The sequence below is a fragment of the Sinohyriopsis cumingii genome, chromosome 11 (genome assembly GCF_028554795.1).
Source record: "Sinohyriopsis cumingii isolate HCF-2022 chromosome 11, ASM2855479v2, whole genome shotgun sequence".
NCBI classification, from domain to species: domain Eukaryota; kingdom Metazoa; phylum Mollusca; class Bivalvia; order Unionida; family Unionidae; genus Sinohyriopsis; species Sinohyriopsis cumingii.
This window is the reverse complement of record NC_142971.1, coordinates 24199462-24218982: the sequence shown is the minus strand read 5'-3', so window position 1 is coordinate 24218982 and position 19521 is coordinate 24199462. Positions and strand designations below refer to the sequence as shown.

General features: G+C 36.8%; 1 protein-coding gene across 2 annotated transcripts in view; it reads left to right on the top strand.

Moving 5' to 3' along the window:
- The first annotated feature begins 1326 nt into the window (after positions 1–1326).
- LOC149787791 (uncharacterized) overlaps positions 1327–19521 on the top strand; it is a 62349-nt gene continuing 44154 nt past the window's right edge. The window contains exons 1-3 of one of the 2 annotated variants that reach the window (XM_089973993.1): positions 1327–1435; positions 2590–2659; positions 16239–16355. The gene's annotated coding sequence lies outside the window, so the exon portion shown is untranslated. The remainder of the gene's footprint in view (positions 1436–2589; positions 2660–16238; positions 16356–19521) is intronic. The other variant, XM_089973992.1, reaches the window with a different exon arrangement.

Below are 19521 nucleotides of genomic sequence, written 5' to 3'. Positions count from 1 at the left end.
TTTGTAAGAAGGCTTATTTTGGTTTTTGGACGCTTCCAAAATTGGTCTGTCCACCCTCTACATTGGTATGTTCCCACCTTTTTCTAAGATATTTTTCTTTTTTTGAGTTTTACATTTTGTAGGAAGGGGAGGGGGCACCATACTATTTTCAGTGCTTATGGACCTAGAAGGCCTTAATCCGGCAGCAGGTGTCTACCTCAAGAGGCTTTTACTTACTCGTGATAAGTAGGTTTTTGTTTAAAAAATGTCTAAGTTGATAAAGTTCCAATATGTGTATTTATTTTTAAAAAATGGAACAAATGCTGTCATGGCCTGAACGAGGTCATGTGCACATGCATACATATACGCGAACTTTCATTTGTTTATGGTTGGTTGTTTTTAGGCAAGTTTGCCAATAAGCTTCTTGGAATGTCGGACAGGTCCAAATAAATATGGCCCCATTACTACACGTGCATAAGTGGCAATACATTTCATCAGGCTATTTGTATATGCATACAGATTCAATTTGTTTATATCAAGGAAGTTTAGCATAACCGTGCTAACGATCTTTCGGGGACGGACGGACATACCTACAAATGAAAAGTGCATAACTAATTAAAAGATACACGGCTGCAAGCAGCGATTGCAGGGGGGGGGGGTGGTGGCGGCATACGAAAGATTTTTGGTGCACACATAAACTTTGTTTTTGCATCGTACTTTTTGGGGCATATTTTCAAATGTAAGAGAGAGATAAATGGAGATGGTCAGATTATATACTGTCTAAATAAAAATCTTCCCTACCATGTGTGTGTAACTATGGTAACCTCAAACACGAAGTCTGTGTTTATATCTGGCTTTGATGATTATACAAACAAATGATTTGTCCAATGCAATTATGCACTTATTTCAATCTAAAAGCTACCACCCCACCCCACCCCCACACAAAAGGCCAACCAACCCCCAGTCCCCTGTTCTAACTTTATCCAGTCTAGTGTAACAGAATTTAAAAAATGTAATTAAATTAAATAAAGGCATCCTTTTCTTCACCCTTAACAGAAAATGACATATTTCTAGCCCTTACCATTTTTTAAATGTTGATTAACATCTTGCAGACAGACGCACGAATAAGCAGCAGCGCCAATACCTATCCATTTGTACAGAGCTGGGGTTATTTCATCTTATTTATATGACTACAATCTATTTAATGATAAAATTCGCGCAAGTAGATCATTCTCAAATTCGAATAGAAAACGCAGGACACAGATAACCAACGCAGGGGATATACATTATCTGACCCGTACGATACATATAGGCAGATGTGTTCGACTTTTTCCCACAATTCCTTGATGTACACAGGGGGCAAGGAGAGAGAAGATTTGACCTACTTTGGCATAAGTCGAGCAAGGAGAGAGGAGTAACGAATTAAGCATTTCGGTGATTGACAGCTGTTGCCCAGGTAAACATCGTAGTATGTCTATTAACAAGTTTGTTGTAATAGCCAGCAAAAAGAGGTTACGTGAGAATTGATGCACGTGCAGTAATTATTTACGTAGTGGATCTACTGTTTACATTGAGTAAGCACCGTAAGCCGGATTATTAGTCCGTGACATTATACCCTTAATTTTACGTATTCAGTAATAGGTCGTCGACATCTACCTTTTATCACATACAGGTAAAGTGTGTGTGTGTGTGTGTGTGTGTATATATATATATATATGTGTGTGTGTGTGTGTGTGTGTGTGTGTATATATGTGTGTGTGTATATATATATATATATATATATATATATATATATATATATATATATATATATATATATGTGTGTGTGTGTGTGTGTGTTTAAAGGTCAGGCTCACCAAAAGTTGGAACTGCAATATTTTTTCCATCTTTGCCTGCCAAGGATAGCTGATCAAGTACAGTTCACATAGACCCATGGCATGTGTAGTTAATCACAATAGACATCCTCTACAGGTGAATGGATTACTTGCCATAGCAAGCAAAGTTAGGCGAAAAATGAAAGAATTTGTTACATGTTTTAGGTATTCAATATAGTGACTTTCATTATCCCCCATATACAGAAAGAAAAATATTTTGTGTATGCAGTTTAAGTTAGATAAATTGACATGCAGGTGTTGTCTACGTAGGCCACAGTGATTATTTCCATAATATATAACAAACAATGTAATCAGTTTCATTCAGATGTATCAAATTAGATAATGGATTAATATATACTATTTCCGCTCACTGCATATGCCATGGATTGATGTGAATTCATTCCTTTGGCTAGTGAAGATACACTTCTTCAAGTGGATCAGTTTAAGTGATCAGTAACTGTATTCCTTCCATTAGCTTTTTTCTTGTTGAAGTGATATTGGCACCTGAAGCTACATGCATATTATCAATCACATTTTTCTTTGAACAAGAATTTATAAAGGCCTTCATGCCATTAAATACTAAGTTTCTAAAAGTGACAATGCGTTGTACTTATGTCACAGCCATCCCATGAGCAGCTACTTTTAACACTGCTAACATTCTGGCCATCTGCATTTACTGCACTGAAAAATTTGTGTTACATAACAGCATTCTTCAAGCCATGTACTTTTATTTCAGCTGGCTGCTTTGAAAGATAATGAGAAGGCTGTCTGGCAGATTGTGTGCATGTATGTATGGTGGTAAATAGGTAGGTATTTACAAGTGTTGTGTATGTTGGTAGGCAGATCATCAGGTTGAGAGGTAGTTATGCATGCATATTTAGGCAGGCAGATAAGTATGTGCATTTTTCTGAGTTTGTATTTATTGGTGTATAGGCTTGTTTGTGGGTAGATATGTAGATATGCATGTATGTTGTGCTTATTTTCTTTGTGTTATAACATTTAAAGTATTTTAATTTTGTTACCTTTATCTATTATTCCATGTGCCTTCTGCAAATTTTAACATCTTTACCTTTATCTTTCATCTTATAGTAAACAGGGCTCAAAAGTAGTGGTAGTCCACTAGCCGATGGCTTGTAAATTTTCTGTCTGATTAGGAGTCTTCATAATTTGTGGAGTCCAATGGCTAGTAAAATTTTACTTGTCACCAATCAGCATTTATTTATGCTATCATATGATGCTTTTTAGATCAGAATGATTATACCATGTCCAAGTTTTTCTTGGAACTAAATACCTGAGATTCATTTGCTCCCCTAGAGGGTTAGAACATAATGAAGATTTTACAAATGGTATTTTGAGATAAGACTGTGTAAACCGTTACCAGTTTGGTTTGATTTATATGGTGAAGTTATGTGTCACAGTCAGAGTTTCTTCTGATCTGCCTACCCCACTTTAAATATTTTGACATTTATGTTTGGCTGTGCGGTCAGAGTGCATTGCCTATTGGAAAAAAAATTGGAATTTGCCAAAACCATGCAGTGTCAGCATTGAATAGCTACTTTCTACTGGACCTACCAACATTTATTGACCTTACATTGAGCACTAGCCACATGGAATCAATAGAAAGATGTTTTTTTCTAAAAAATTTCAGAAATTGTGAGTATAGCATTTGTTACTTCATTAATGAATAAATGTTTGAATATAATAAAACCAGGAAAGGTTAAAGGAAACTCAGACTAATAGACTGTAAAACAGACTTGTGAACTTGTCAAATCACCATTGTTGTGCTAATGATCATCAAAATCCCTATTAAAGAATTAGCATCATGGAGACAAATTTTGTTTAAAAGTTCATATCTTTTCTGAAAATCAGCGCAAAGCATATAATGATATAATGAGAGATCTTATCATCCAGCTTTCACTGTAGCATATCAGGTGCTACCTTAAATTGTCAGTTTGTGGAGTAGTGATGCATAATGGCCAGTGTGCATGTGGTCTTTGTCCTTATCTGTTAGGTTAGTTTTTGGTCATAGACCAGAAGTGTTAATAGGATGATCAGTTTTTTGTCTGTTAGCACAAGTTTGTTATTACTATTCTTTCTAAACTACTTGTAGGATTGCCCTGAAACTTTACACAAGTTTATTATTACTACTCTATCTATACTACTTGTAGGGTTGTCCTGAAAATTTACACTCACATTCCTGCTATGGTATAGTTTGTCCTAGATGAAATTGGTGCTGCTTGCACATCTAACTTTGTCACCATTCAGCCATCTTGAAAATAGTGTTATCAGTACTACACCTGAATGAATGGTCATATCAACGTGAGGTTTTTGATGAAAAGACTTATTATTATGAAGTTTACTTGATCATAAATGAAAATAGTGCTGATTTGATGTCCAGGAATATTGCTGTTTGTCCTAAACAGAAGGTCATGTTGACATGAGGTTTTTCAGCTAAGACTTCTTATCAGCTTGGTCCTAAATGAAAATGGCGTTGATCTGGGATCAATATGCCTGCCACAGTGGCCAGCTTGAAACTCTTTTATTACTACTTCTCCAGACTGAATGGTCAGTTCATGATGGGATTTTCATGAAAATACTTGTTTTAGTGCTCTTTAATTAAAATGGTGCTGATCTGATGTCCATTGTGTGGACATCATGACAATGTTTTATCTATTGCTGTTAAAGGGAAAGTGATTCTGACTTAGGGTTTTTATCAAATATTTCTTATGCTGCATAGTTGGTCCTATATGAAAATGACTAATCCTCAATATGGCCACATGTTGACAATCTTGAAAATATTGTTATCTCTGCTCCCAGATGGCTGTTATGAAATTCTTGTTGTCACTTCTGTGCCTGAATGGATGATCATTTTGCCTAAAGTTTTGACCAAAAAAAGTCAAATGATGTCCACTTTGTCCTTATGAAAATGGTACCAATATGACCTTCAGTGTGCCCACCACAATAGCTAATTTTAAAATATTGCAGAAGAATATCAGACAGGGTTTCAACATTTGGCACTTAAAAGAAGAAATAGTCTTATTTTGAAGTCTTGGAAATTCCTTTCACCCAGTAGAGCACAAATCCCATCAAGGGATCCCTGTTTTCTGGATGATGAAGTTCTAAGAAAATGTTGACAGAGTTGTCATTTTTTCTAGACAATTGATCATTGTCTTTTTTAGTGTGGACCTGTAGTGAGTAAATATTTTCAAGTAACCTTTGTGGTTTTCTAAAGCAAGATTTGTACTTATGGATTATGAATGATCAGCATAACTAGTACAATTTAGTAGTCCTTCTGGCTACCATGACATTTTTATTGAATTCTAGGCTTGGGTACATCATGTTTACAGTTATTTGGAAGGGTTTTTCTTCCTAATAATTTTGTGTGTAAGTGTTTGTTTTTACATTTAAAAACTTAACTTTTAATCAGTACAATATAGCCAGTGTTGTTCTGACTTGCTATTAAACCCTAATTCATTTTATACATTCTTTGTGGTAGAAATCTTTTTTCAGAATTTTTGTTCAGCCAGAGTGCAAAAATGAATACCAGCTATTAAAGCATTAACTTGTGCCCAGTAATAAAGATATAGACAGTGAAAGTAGGTCACTTTGACCCTACATTTAAGTGTAAGATCCAGGCCTGCCATTGACTTGCTTAGCAGCACAAAATAATAATAATAATAATAATAATAATATGACTTCATTAATGATCTGGAACCCTCAACATTGTATGTTTGAAATTCATGTTATTTATTTAAATTTGAATGCTTCTACTAAAACCTCTCAAGACATTGGATAATGTGAATTGGCTGAAACGACATGCTTCCCTTCAGTCCATACAGTTTGTGATCTGTGTATTGAAGCTGTTAGAGTTGTATCCATTTTGGTCAATTACTTCTTTTCAGTACAGGTTTTTAGGACACCAAATTTCTGTAAATTTGCCACTGTAAAAAACATATAAATTGTACACAGTCTGTGCAACATTGAAAGTTTTCTCTTCGTATCATGAACCGAGTTGTTTTAAGATTTGACAGTTAAGTCCACATGGCAGTGATTTTTAAAAAACCTTAGTCTTATTTTAAAATTGAGTTCCAAGAAAAAGAACTCTTGCTCATTGTAAACCTGCAAGATTGCACTTGACAAAGAGATCGAATTCATGATGGATTCCCAGTTTTGGTAATGTATGTATGGAAGTTTTATTCCTAAAACAGGATTGCATACCTGTAATCTCTTCCATGATGTGCCCAGGCAATTATCTATGACAAATCCTTAATAGTAGTAATTCAGTTTACACTGAAAGACTTTTACACAGGTTGTGTTAGAGTTTAAACTGAATTTCGACTTTACATCATGGGACAGTATTGCTTTTCATAGAGTTTAAGTTTTAAGTCCAGTGTATGCAATAAAACACACACTTGATTGTGTGTTGAAGGATGAAGTTTGACAGGTTTGCATACTTTGCCGATGTCCACTGACAGTGACACGTATTCTTACTGAGTTTATGAGACAAGTGTTTTTTATGTAAATTTTAGAAACTTTGTGATGATGTACCATCAAAGACAGTCTAAGACATTTTGATGGTTTGATCATATAATATAAAGATTTGATATAATTTACCTTCATCATTTATTTTATGTACCTTTTAAAGAATTTTTACAGTTTCGTTTTTGTATTTTATTTTGTAGAACAAATAATAGTAACAAGCTCTATTGCCTTTCTAAAATTAGTAATAAAGTATAGACAATCTGGCTTTTTCTGTTATATGTCATGGGAGACAACTCAGATTTAGGTGAATGATTGGACCTAATAGTAGTTATCACTCTTGCAAAAAAATTTCACAGATGGTTATCATCATAATTGGTGGCTCAGTCTCAAGAGACCATGCAAGTAGCGCCCTTGGAGTGACGTCTGTCACTGGGGTTTTGGCAACATCTGCTGTGGCTGTGCAGGCCTATGCATGAGTGACAGTCCCTATTGCAGTTGGTGCAGACGTACTGGGAAGTCTGAGTTGCAGTGGTTGCTGCAGCGCTCTTCTTTCTCTCACGTTTCTCAGCTGCCAGATGGCCTCTCCTCACATCAGTGACTGCTATGCCCTTTTGGACCATCTGTCTCCAGGTGCCTTGGTCCTTGGCCTGCATTTCCTAGCCATCAGGTGAAATGTCGCATGCCATTATTTCCCTCTTGCACACATCCTTGAAATGGAGTGAGGGACGGTTGACTCTTCTGGTGCCAATGGCCAGCTGTCCATATAGGATATCCTTTGGCAGCCTCCCATCCTGCATGTGTCGGACATGTCCCAGCCATCAAAGGTGGCGTTTGCTCAGCTGGGAGTACATGCTGTGGATACATGCACACTGCAGGATCGTGCTGTGTGGGACGTGTCTTGCCAGCTGATTTTTAGGATGCGTTTTAGGCACCATATATTGAAGGAGTTGAGCCGCCTCTCTTGCCTCATATAGGTGGTCCAGGTCTCACTTCCATATAGGAAGGTGCTGAGAATGCAGGCCTGGTAGACTTGTATCTTGGTGTGATCTGTCAGCATTTTCCCACACCCTCATCATTAGTCATGCCATGATGGTGTTTGCCTTTCCAGGCCTTCTGTCCAGCTCCACATTGAACAAGAGAGAATTGCTGGTGGTTAACCCCAGGTAAGTAAAGTTGTTGACTACTTCCAGGGTGACATCATTGATTTTTATGGAAGGGGCAGTGGTAGCATCGTGGCAAGCTGATGTTTGTCTTGTTCAGACTGATGGTAAGACTGAACTGCTTGCAGGCATCAACAAAACGGTCTCCCAATCTCTGGAGGGCATCCTCGGTGTGGGTCATCGCAAAGAGCATCTCCCTGATGAGCACTCACTTTGGTCTTCAAGCATAGTCGGACCTGGTGTGCAGATATATGCCATCAGTGGATGAGTTGAAGGCATAGGAAAGGAGCAGGGAGAAGAAGACCTCGAAAAGGATTAGTGCCAGCGCGCAGCCCTGCTTCATGCCGCTGTTGATGGGAAAGGAGTCTGAGGAGGATCCATCATACAGGACTGTTCCCTTCATATCGGTATGGAAAGAGATTATCATGCTGCAGAGTTTTGGGGGCCAGCCAGTCTTACTGAGAAGTTCAGATAGGCCCTTCCTGCTGACCAGGTCTAAGGCCTTAGTGAGGTCAATGAACATCATGCAGAGTCGCTGACCTTGCTTTATGCTCTTCTCTTGAAGTTGTCAGAGGGCGAAGATCATGTCTTTTGTCAACCTGCCAGCTCTGATGCCGCACTGAGATTCCAGGTACACACGGTCCGTCAGCAGCTTAAGCCTGTTTAGGATGATGTGGGCATATACTTTGCCAATGATGCTCAGGATTGAGATTCCTCTGTAATTGTTACAGTCACTGCGGTCGCCCTTGTTTTTGTAAAGGGTCACAATGGTGACGTTGTGCATGTCTTGGGGGACTGCTCCTTCCTCCCAGCAGAGGCAGAGTAGCTCATGCAGTGGCTGAAGCAGTGTCAGTTTCCCAATTTTTGTTAGCTTCAGATGGGATGTTGTCGCTACCTGGTGCTTTGTTGTTTGGGAGGGAGTTGATGGCTTTGCTGAGATTCTCTAAGGTGGGCACTTTGTCAAGCTCCACCATGGTAGGCAGCTTTTGTATGCTGCTAAGGGCTGTAATGGTGATTGACATTTCTTGGGAATATACCTCTGAGTAGTGCTCCACCCATCTGGCTAACTGGTGCTCATGGTCTGTGATCTTCTCTCCTGTCAGAGATTTCAGGGGGCGACCCCTTTCACTCGAGGGCCTAGAGCCTTCTTGATGCCACTATACATACCTTGGATATTTCCAGACTTGGCACTTTGCTGGATTCCTTCACACACTTGCTGCCTGTACTCATTTGTGCACTGTCTTGTGATGCATTGGGTGATGCTTTGGGCACTTCTGAGGGCAGAAAGCATCTGTTCATTGGGGCATTTTTTGTAAGCTATGAAGGCTTTTCATTTGTCCTCAGTTATTGGATCTATCTTTGAAAGGTGTGCGTTGAACCAGTCCTGACTGGGCCATTCTTCCTTGCCAAACGTGGACATGGCTGTGCTGTAGATGGCACCCTTCATGGCTTTCTGTTCCACTGATCGTTATACTGTAAATAATATTAGTAAAGTAAATGCTTTTAATAGGAAATGACAACAATTTCTCTGATAATGTTTCAAGTGTTAATATTGTTAAGACTGAAAGGTCATAAACTGATGTTAATATATGAATGAGTAATTTTAACAAATCAACCCTAATATAAAACGTAAGACACAATTTGAGGACCAGGAAGAGGGTCATCTTAATGGAAATTTTCATCAAACAGTAAACTAAATTCATTTCTAAAAACTTCTAAGGTCAGAATCAAGGCTGTATATAGAACTCAAACCTAGGTAAACCTGTTTGCCATACATGATATTAGGCCCAAACTCTTAACCCCAATTATGGACAAGGTCAGTCACACAATACAAATTAAGTATACATAACACATCCGTCAATAAAGAAAAAGAAAGTTTTATACGATAATGCTTTTTTTTCATATTAATCAAATATACTTATGATACTGTTAAGACTGTCATAAACTAAGTAGCAGAAAGAAGTAAAATCAACAGGTTTTGTGAAACTTAACACATAATTTAATTATGACATTTATAAAATGAAAATTTAAGAGAAACTTACAGTATTAAAAATAAAATCCTAAATAATAAGTTCTGTCACAAGTCATGGAGAATATAATGTTCTGAATAAATTCCAGATTCTCTTATGTACAGGTCTGCCAACAATCCTGATGTATCAAAATGGCATTGTCCAGAACTTCTTTCAATAAATTCATAATTGTCCATGAATAATATTTTAGTTCATTGAGCACTTTGCAATCCCAACGAATAATCAAAACATTTGTCTCCTCTCAAATTATATCTAAACACAGCTTTTAACACATCTGCAGACTGATATTAACACATGAAGATATGAAATAAGGAATCCGAAATAATAATGAAATAATTGCTCAGTTCTGTCCTTATATACATTTCAAAGAGTCTATTACAACAAGATGTTGCAATATACCCCACGTGACATACTACTCAATCTGATATTTCACAATACCTTCTCATGTCACCTATGTCATAAAAGAATCCACTTGACCTCATTTGCCAGTGAGAAAATACTCTAAAATTTTCAACAGGTTCAATATATAGGTTGAATTTAACTTGTCAACACATATTTATAACTTAATCTTTAAAAATAGAATCTACATCCATGGACAAAAATTAGCCATGTGTTGTTTGGTTTATAGAGGATCACTACAATTTGCAGTCATAAACAAAAATTACGGACAATTTAGGTACAGTCAGGTAACAAGGATTACACTCTATATATATATATAGATAAAGTACTCTTAAGAATGGCCTTTATCAAGTCTACTGACATTTGTCAGACAATAGAAACTTGGTTTTCATACTCAGCAAATTGCTCAGATGGCATTTATGGAAAAATTGGAGAGAAAAAATTCTGATAATGTACGGCCATACCCAGAATTCACATCAGCTGCTTTTTACTGATAGGCACAGGGAATTCAGACATATCCTTGGACATTAATGTCTATTGTTTTTACTGATAGGCACAAGGAATTCAGACATATCCTTGGACATTAACGTTTATTGTTTTTACTGATAGGCACAAGGAAATCAGACATATCCTTGGACATTAACGTCTGTTGTTTTTACTGATAGGCACAGGGAATTCAGACATATCCTTGGACATTAACGTCTATTGTTTTTACTGATAGGCACAAGGAATTCAGACATATCCTTGGACATTAATGTCTATTGTTTTTACTGGAACACAATGTCCTAAAAGTGTAACACAAGCACATCAAAACTCACTTTCACCTAAATTACAGTGAAACCCTACCATAGCATGCTTTGTTACTGCATGAGTTCAGATATAACACAATCATAGCATGGTTCCCAAAATTTATATATTTTTGGTGCATGAAAATATAATTTAAAAAATTAAAAGTACAAAAGTGAAAGTTCATAATAATTTTGGGAAAAAGATCATGTATGAATTTGAATGTAAGATGATCCTGATGTGGCTCCCAAAATTTTACAATAATTTCACCAATTTGTTGGAAGTTTTTGGCTAAAATATAAAATGTTTGATTGAATAATTCAGCAAGATGTGTTGTATTTTTGAAGAATAAAGTGTTATGATTGCATCTTGCTTTGTATGAATAAAGTTGTTAAACATTTCTGTTTGTGAATGTTCATGTCATATTTGAGATTTGTCAGTAGTCAATCAGTGCACTTTGATGTTAGCTTCAAAAGATGTCAGGTTATTGTTAATCTTACTAGTGTTGATCCTTGAACAATAAAGCCATTCAATCTTCTTTGAGTACATAAAAAATGTATACAATTTTGGGAGTTGCACTATGATCATGTTGTATCCGAATTGTTGCTATAATGAAGTGTGCTATATATGTATATATATAATCTTGAAGAGAATATAAGTGACACAAGCACCAACAGTAATAGACAATATAGCAATTAAGTGCTCCTAAATTTTCTTTCCATTCCAGAGTTTCAAAACCTGTATGCATTTTAATTTGTAGCTATAATTTCCAATTTTCTTAAGTAAGAGATAACAACAGACCCCCTTGGGCCACTTGTTTTATTATATGACCCATCCAAACCATGACCCTAATTCATTGCATAGAATTTGTGTCCACTGGACTCATATGAGAGCATGTACAAAGTTTGGCCAAAAAAACGTAACTCATTGTCACCATAATTGCACTTTTTGTGCATCTGACCTTTGATCCCCTATTATGGATTTAAGGGCAGAGCCACAAAACTATGTTTATTTTATACATGTGCAGCCTATTTACCAAATTTGGCTGAGGGCCACAGTAGCTTGTTTGGTAGAATATTGGACCCGTAATCTGAGGGTTATGGTTTGATACCTGCTCAAACCTTAACCCATGTCCTTAACAGAGGCTCTTTGCTCCCATTTTTGTGTTAAAGTACTATTAAAACCAGCAAATACAACCCCCCCCCCCCCAAAGTTTGGTCAGTATCTACCCAGGATTTTAAGAAGAGATGATTGGGTGTAGAAAGATGAATGGATATTATGACATTAACTTTGTAAAGACTGGGGAGATGAAAGGATATTATGGCATTCACTTTGTAAAGAAAGGTGAGATGAACAGATATTATGACATTCACTTTGTAAAGAAAGGTGAGATGAACAGATATTATGACATTCACTTGGTAAAGAAAGGTGAGATGAACAGATATTATGACATTCACTTTGTAAAGAAAGGTGAGATGAACAGATACTATGACATTCACTTTGTAAAGAAAGGTGAGATGAACAGATATTATGACATTCACTTGGCAAAGAAAGGTGAGATGAACAGATATTATGACATTCACTTGGTAAAGAAAGGTGAGATGAACAGACATTATGACATTCACTTTGTAAAGAAAGGTGAGATGAACAGATATTATGACATTCACTTGGTAAAGAAAGGTGAGATGAACAGATATTATGACATTCACTTTGTAAAGAAAGGTGAGATGAACAGATATTATGACATTCACTTGGTAAAGAATGGGGATGATAATTATAACCAGTTTCAAAAAAATATATTGAAATATTTAATGTACACTTTTAAGACTTTATAAATGAAAATTGTGAAAGAGGTAGGGCATTGATTATGAACTTCAGACCAATTGTAACTGCTCAGGTGGCATAGTGGTTAGAGCATCTGCCTCCGATGCAGGAGGTTGTGGGTTCAGTCCCTGACCAAGTCACATGAAAGACTTATAAAAATGGTACAAACAGCTGCCTCGCTTGGCGCTCAGCATTAAGAGGTAGTGTTAGGACTGGTCAGCCTGGTGTCAGGATAATGTGACTGGGTGGGACAGCATTAAGAGGTTAGTGTTAGGACTGGTCGGCCTGGTGTCAGGATAATGTGACTGGGTGGGACATCATGCTACATGTCTGTGGCATGATGCCCTAGTGCTAGACATCACTGTAAACTGCCACACTGCAGACATCATAGCAATATGACTGAAAAATTGTTAAAGCTAAGTTAAAAATCCAAATCACACACACAGCCAGTTGTGTTTTATACTTTGTCCTCATCAGCATAAGATAATGCTGTCATCCCACCATATATTCATACATGTTTTAATTTGTTCACCAAAAAAAAAAAAAATATAATGGATAAACAACCTTTACATCTTTGTTGCATTGAAGATTACTTGCAGGGTTTCTGTTATGATTATTGATGTAAATGCTTTCATGTTGCCATGGTGACCAGCTTTGTACATGTTTATCTGAAGGTGTGATGTTACTGGAAGCTGCTTTTGTTCTCTACATAATATTGATCTACAGTATATTAATAACTGTTGTAATGTCAGATTTGTCAAGACATCATTGACGTTAGCTTTGAGGTTCCGATTACTTTTTTCTTTTATTTGCCTAATTATTATCCAACACATTTTCTAAAAAAATTAACAGTATGCTGTTGTGTTGCTTTGTACCTAAATTTTTTTTTTAAATGCATTGTATTTCCGCACAGATTTGTGTAGTCTTGACTTTGTTACAGGATTTTTTCTTCTTTTCTTTTGGTTTGCAAAATTCAGGAATGATGCATCCAGTCTTAAGATTGTGGTGTTTAAATAGCACATCAGCACCAGAAAGGCTTTAATGTGAGTAAAGTGCATTGCATAGAAACACGCCAAACCAGGCTTGAAACTGCAACCCATTGATATGTTTCATGTGGCATCTAATAACTACAGCCACAATGGCTATTTTCACACCTTAACAGCTGTTGTGGCTTCTACTTTACGATGTTTCCAGTGGTCTTAGAGTTCGGCTATCTCCCGGTAGCAGAGCCATGAATGTAGTCAATGGTGGAGTTAAGGCTTATTAATACTCTTAGAGGAAAAAAGGTCATAAACAATTGCTGTTCTGCAGTGCAGCTCATTTTTAAAAATGACATGGGTTTATTATTATCTGCACGCTTTCTTAAAAGGTGTTGGAATATTGTGATATCCATCATCAGTTGGTCAATCTGGCCATCCATCCATTATTGCATCTTCTGGTCAAACTGGAAATTTGTGAAATTGTATGGCTATTTTGCTCATATGGTGTCATGATCTCTGAGTGGAGTGTCAGCCATGGTTCCCCAATCCTGAACTTCATGGGAGAGGATGAAAAGGCCAGATGTACACAAGTTGTAGTTATATTGAAAATTCCAAATCTTTTCTGACTTAGCTGTATGTATGCAATTTGTGATAGATTTTACGTTGTGAGTCTAGGGTTGGGAGTGAATATGGGTGGTTGGTTAAATATGCAGTAAAATGTATGGGAATTCATGCTGACAGGCCATTGCAATTAGCTGATCAGGTTGGTGTATATTGTTTGCAACTGTGTAACTTTAATATTTACATTTGTGTAACAGTATAGACCCAGATCGGGCCTTGACATCATTAACTTTCAGCCAACCAGAAGCATTCAGAAGTAACATCATTTGTGCTTGGTCAAAATCAACACATATGCTGGTTGATCATTTTTGTTTTTGTTGGCTTTCAATCATACATAGAAAGCATGTAACAAGATCTGCCATTACATGCATTATGAGATGTCAGCTGTGTGTGTCTTCTGTCCACAGTAGTGTGTGTATGTACAATTTGTTTTTAGAGTTTTTATTCATTACCCTTTACCTTGAGGCTTAAGGTATTATGGGAAGAAGTTGTGGGAGTGGTTTTCAGGTGGGAATTGGGGTGAAATTGCATGACTTATTATTATCTTTACACATTCTTAAAAGGCGTTGGAATATTTTGATATCCATCCTCAGTTGGATAAAAGAAACTGTATGAGAAATAACATCTCTCTCTCTCTCTCTCTCTCTCTCTCTGTCAGTCTCTGTCTCTCTTTATCTCTCTCTCTCTGTCTCTCCCTCTTTCTCTCTCTCTCTCTCTCTCTCTCTCTCTCTCGTAAAGAGAATACATCAAATAAGAGTGTTCCGAAAATAAATTATTTTTAAAATGAATCATTCAGTACTTTGTACATCTATAAGCATACTAGTTTCACCTGTTTATGCTTTGAGACTAAGGAATGGTTGTCTACATTAATCCAATCAAATAAAAATAGAATAATACTTATTGATTTCTGGAAGGTTTGGAAGGAGATATCTCATGTTTGTGAATATGGTTTGATGTTGACAGAGCTTAGTATCATTTTACTGCTGTTGTTTTCAAACAAAGAGAATGTCAGGCATCAGATGGATATACGTGTATCTTGAGTGAGGTATCTTTATTCTCGTAGGTAAGTATCATAATTGTCTGTCTGCCTTGTTTTTTGGTACTTTCGAATAAGATCTGTTCTGTATTGAAATACATGCCTGTGCATTTAGTACTTGCAAGTATTGTGTTTTCTCTTCTTTTGCCAATTTGTTTACATCTCGTCATGAATGTATTTTCAACATTGTATTCAATTCTCTTTGTTCACTGCTGTCAATCTAGCTTTAAGCCATCTTTCTACCATTACAGAAAAAACTGCTGAATTTTCTATGTTGTCATACAGTAATGTAATGTACAATCATGTGCCTGTACATTAATGTGATATACAGTGGAGCCTTATTAATCTGGACTTTATTAATCTGGAAACCTTGCTATCTGGACATAATTCAGTGGGAACGGAATTCCTAAGTGTTAATTTGCTCCATTAATCAAGAAATCTGCGTTCTGGATCTGGAAATCAAAATTGGTGACCAAAATGTAAAATTACTTTAAAACTTGTATGAATAATTTGGAAATAATCTGTCCAAAAATAAGAAAATTCGAAAAATCATATATGAAAATACAGTCAGTTGGATAATACAGATTCACCTACGCAAATTTGGAGGTTTGTCAATGTATCAATCTCTGATTAGGTCAAATTCTAATGGCATGTTAAAGTTATCAATTGATCACGTGATCATGTGTGTGGAAAAATTAAGTAGCCTGACCATATTTCAACCAGCGATTGTATAAACAATGTCTGTTTTAGCTAGTCGCAGACAGGGATATTAATTAAATAAACACACTGGGATCAAATCGTCCACGCTTTTTGACATATGGTAAATAAATTAAATGTGTCATTAAGCCTCTTTGTTGTTTACCAATTGTATGTAACAATCACAGTTATTTGATGGCTGTACAAATACAGTTATTTGATTTAAGCTGTGGACAGTATAGGGCTTCATTTCTGAATAAAATGGGGACGTCAATTATCAGCTCGTTAGGAGCTATAACAACTGTAAAATACGACTTATAAAAATGACTGCATCTTATTAGCATAGCAACATTAATTTCTATTTTGAGCAGATGTCAGCAATATTCACCAGTGATGACATAAAACACAATGGTGAAGCCATTGAGAATCTATAGCCACTATTAATGATCGTTGCAGATATATCCGCCAAAGAATCCAGGCAAACAAAGGTTAGAGATTTCTTCATGAAATTGACATAATAAATGTATGTACAGTTGTTGTTGTTGTTGTTGTTGTTGTTGTAGGGTTTAACGCCATTTTTCAGCACACGATAGGCTATACATGGCGGCCAGTATTAATGGTGGAGGAAGAACCCAAGAAAACCCTGGAAAGAACACCGACCCACGAGAAGCTACTGGCAAGCTTTCTCACATACCCACATTGGCTGAATCCGAGACTCGAATCCACGCAGACAGAGGTGAGATGGCAGTGATCCGTAACAGAGAGCGCGTTAGACCACTCGGCCACTCGGGGCCCCTGTATGTACAGTACATACATGTACATAGTGTGATGTGTTCGATGTGTTAATTGTCTTATATTTACTGTACATTTATGTACAAGCACATGTTATAATAATGTGAAATAAACACACGTCAATAGATGTATTCATTAATTTATTTCAACCATTATTGAATATACAGTACATTTACATTCATGTGACTGTACAGTGTTATGATGTACAGTCTTGTGCCAGTACAGTCATGCAACATTCAATCATGCACCCATACATATAACTTCTTAATGTAAATTCATTTTACTGTGTACCATTTTTTATGGGATGAAGACAAATTATACTTTCAATGGCAGTTAAATCCATGGATTGAGGAATGAGTCCCACTGTTTCCACAGAAGGATCATCATTTATTGAGTCCTTTGGTTTCTTTCTGGTTTGATGCAAACACGAAACCATTGAAAATTGGTGCCCACAAAAAAATCAGAGAAACAACAATTTTGTGTTTTGCAAGGCTTTAAAATTAGGAATATGGCATTTAAAGACAGATTATATGCAGTAAAAGTGGCCTTCAGATAAGGAAACTAGCAGTTAAAGAGATTATGTTTAGTTCAATACACATGGCCTTCAGATTAGGAAAATAGCATTTAAAGACAGATTATGTGTAGTAGAAGTGGCATTCAAATAAAGAAAAGGGCAGTTAAAAACAAATTTAGTACAATAATAGTGGCCTTCAGTTAAAGAAAATGGCATTTAAAGACTGATTTAGTACAGTAAAAGTGGCCTTCAGTTAAAGAAAATGGCAGTGAAAGAGATTATGCTTAGTACAATAAAGGTGGCATTCAGATAAGAAAAGGGCAGAAAAAGACAGATTATGTGTAGTAAAAGTGGCTTTCAGATTAGGAAAAGGGCAGTTAAAGAGATTATGTTTAGTACAATAAAAATGGCCCTCTGACAAGTAAAGGGCAATAAAGGAGAGATTATGTGTAGTAAAAGTGACCTTCAGATTTAAAGACAGATTCTGTATAGTACAGTAAAAGTGGCCTTCAGATTTAAAGACAGATTCTGTATAGTACAGTAAAAGTGGCCTTCAGATTTAAAGACAGATTCTGTATAGTACAGTAAAAGTGGCCTTCAGATTTAAAGACAGATTCTGTATAGTACAGTAAAAGTGGCCTTCAGATTTAAAGACAGATTCTGTATAGTACAGTAAAAGTGGCCTTCAAAAGCAGCTTATACTGTAAAGTTACCTTTTATTGGTATGGATTATAATAAGCAAATGGCATCAGTTTGACACCAGCTTGGATGGTAATCAGCAGATGGCATCAGTTTGACACCAGCTTAGATTATAATAAGCAAATGGCATCAATTTGACACCAGCATGGATGATAATCAGCAAACAGCATGAGTTTGATACCATCATGGAAGATAATCAGCAAATGACATGAGTTTGACACCAGCATGGATGGTAATCAGCAGATGGCATCAGTTTGAAACCAGCATGGATGATAATCAGCAAACAGCATGAGTTTGATACCATCATGGAAGATAATCAGCAAATGGCATGAGTGTGACACCAACATGAATGGTAATCAGCAGATGGCATCAGTTTGACACCAGCATGGATGGTAATCAGCAGATGGCATCAGTTTGACACTGGCATGGACGATAATCAGAAAATGGCATGTGTTTGACACCAGCATGGATGATAATCAGAAAATGGCATGAGTTTGACACCAGCATGGATGATAATCAGAAAATGGCATCAGTTTGAAACCAGCGTGGATGATAATCAAACAGCATGAGTTTGATACCATCATGGAAGATAATCAGCAAATGGCATGAGTTTGACACCAACATGGATGGTAATCAGCAGATGGCATCAGTTTGACACCAGCATGGATGGTAATCAGCAGATGGTATCAGTTTGACACCAGCATGGATGATAATCAGCAAACAGCATGAGTTTGATACCATCATGGATGATGATCAGCAAATGGCATGAGTGTGACACCAGCATGGATGGTAATCAGCAGATGGCATCAGTTTGACACCAGCATGGATAATAATCATCAAATGGCATCAGTTTGACACCAGCATGGATGATAATCAGAAAATGGCATGAGTTTGACACCAGCATGGATGATAATCAGAAAATTGCATCAGTTTGAAACCAGCATGGATGATAATCAAACAGCATGAGTTTGATACCATCATGGAAGATAATCAGCAAATGGCATGAGTTTGACACCAACATGGATGGTAATCAGCAGATGGCATCAGTTTGACACCAGCGTGGATGGTAATCAACAGATGGCATCAGTTTGACACCAGCATGGATGGTAATCAGCAGACAGCATCAGTTTGACACCAGCATGGATGATAATCATCAAATGGTATCAGTTTGACACCAGCATGGATGATAATCAGCAAATGGCATCAGTTTGACACCAGCATGGATGATAATCAGCAAATGGCATCAGTTTGACACCATTATGGAAGATAATCAGCAAATGGCATGAGTCTGACACCAGCATGGATGAAAATCGTCAAATGGCATCAATTTGACACCAGCATGGATGACAATCAGCAAACAGCATGAGTTTGATACCATCATGGAAGATAATCAGCAAATGGCATGAGTGTGACACTAGCATGAATGGTAATCAGCAGATGGCATCAGTTTGATACCAGCATGGATGGTAATCAGCAGGTGGCATCAGTTTGACACCAGCATGGATGGTAATCAGCAAATGGCATCAGTTTGACACCAGCATGGATGATAATCATCAAATGGCATCAGTTTGACACCAGCATGGATGATAATCATTAAATGGCATCAGTTTGACACCAGTATGGATGATAATCATCAAATGGCATCATTT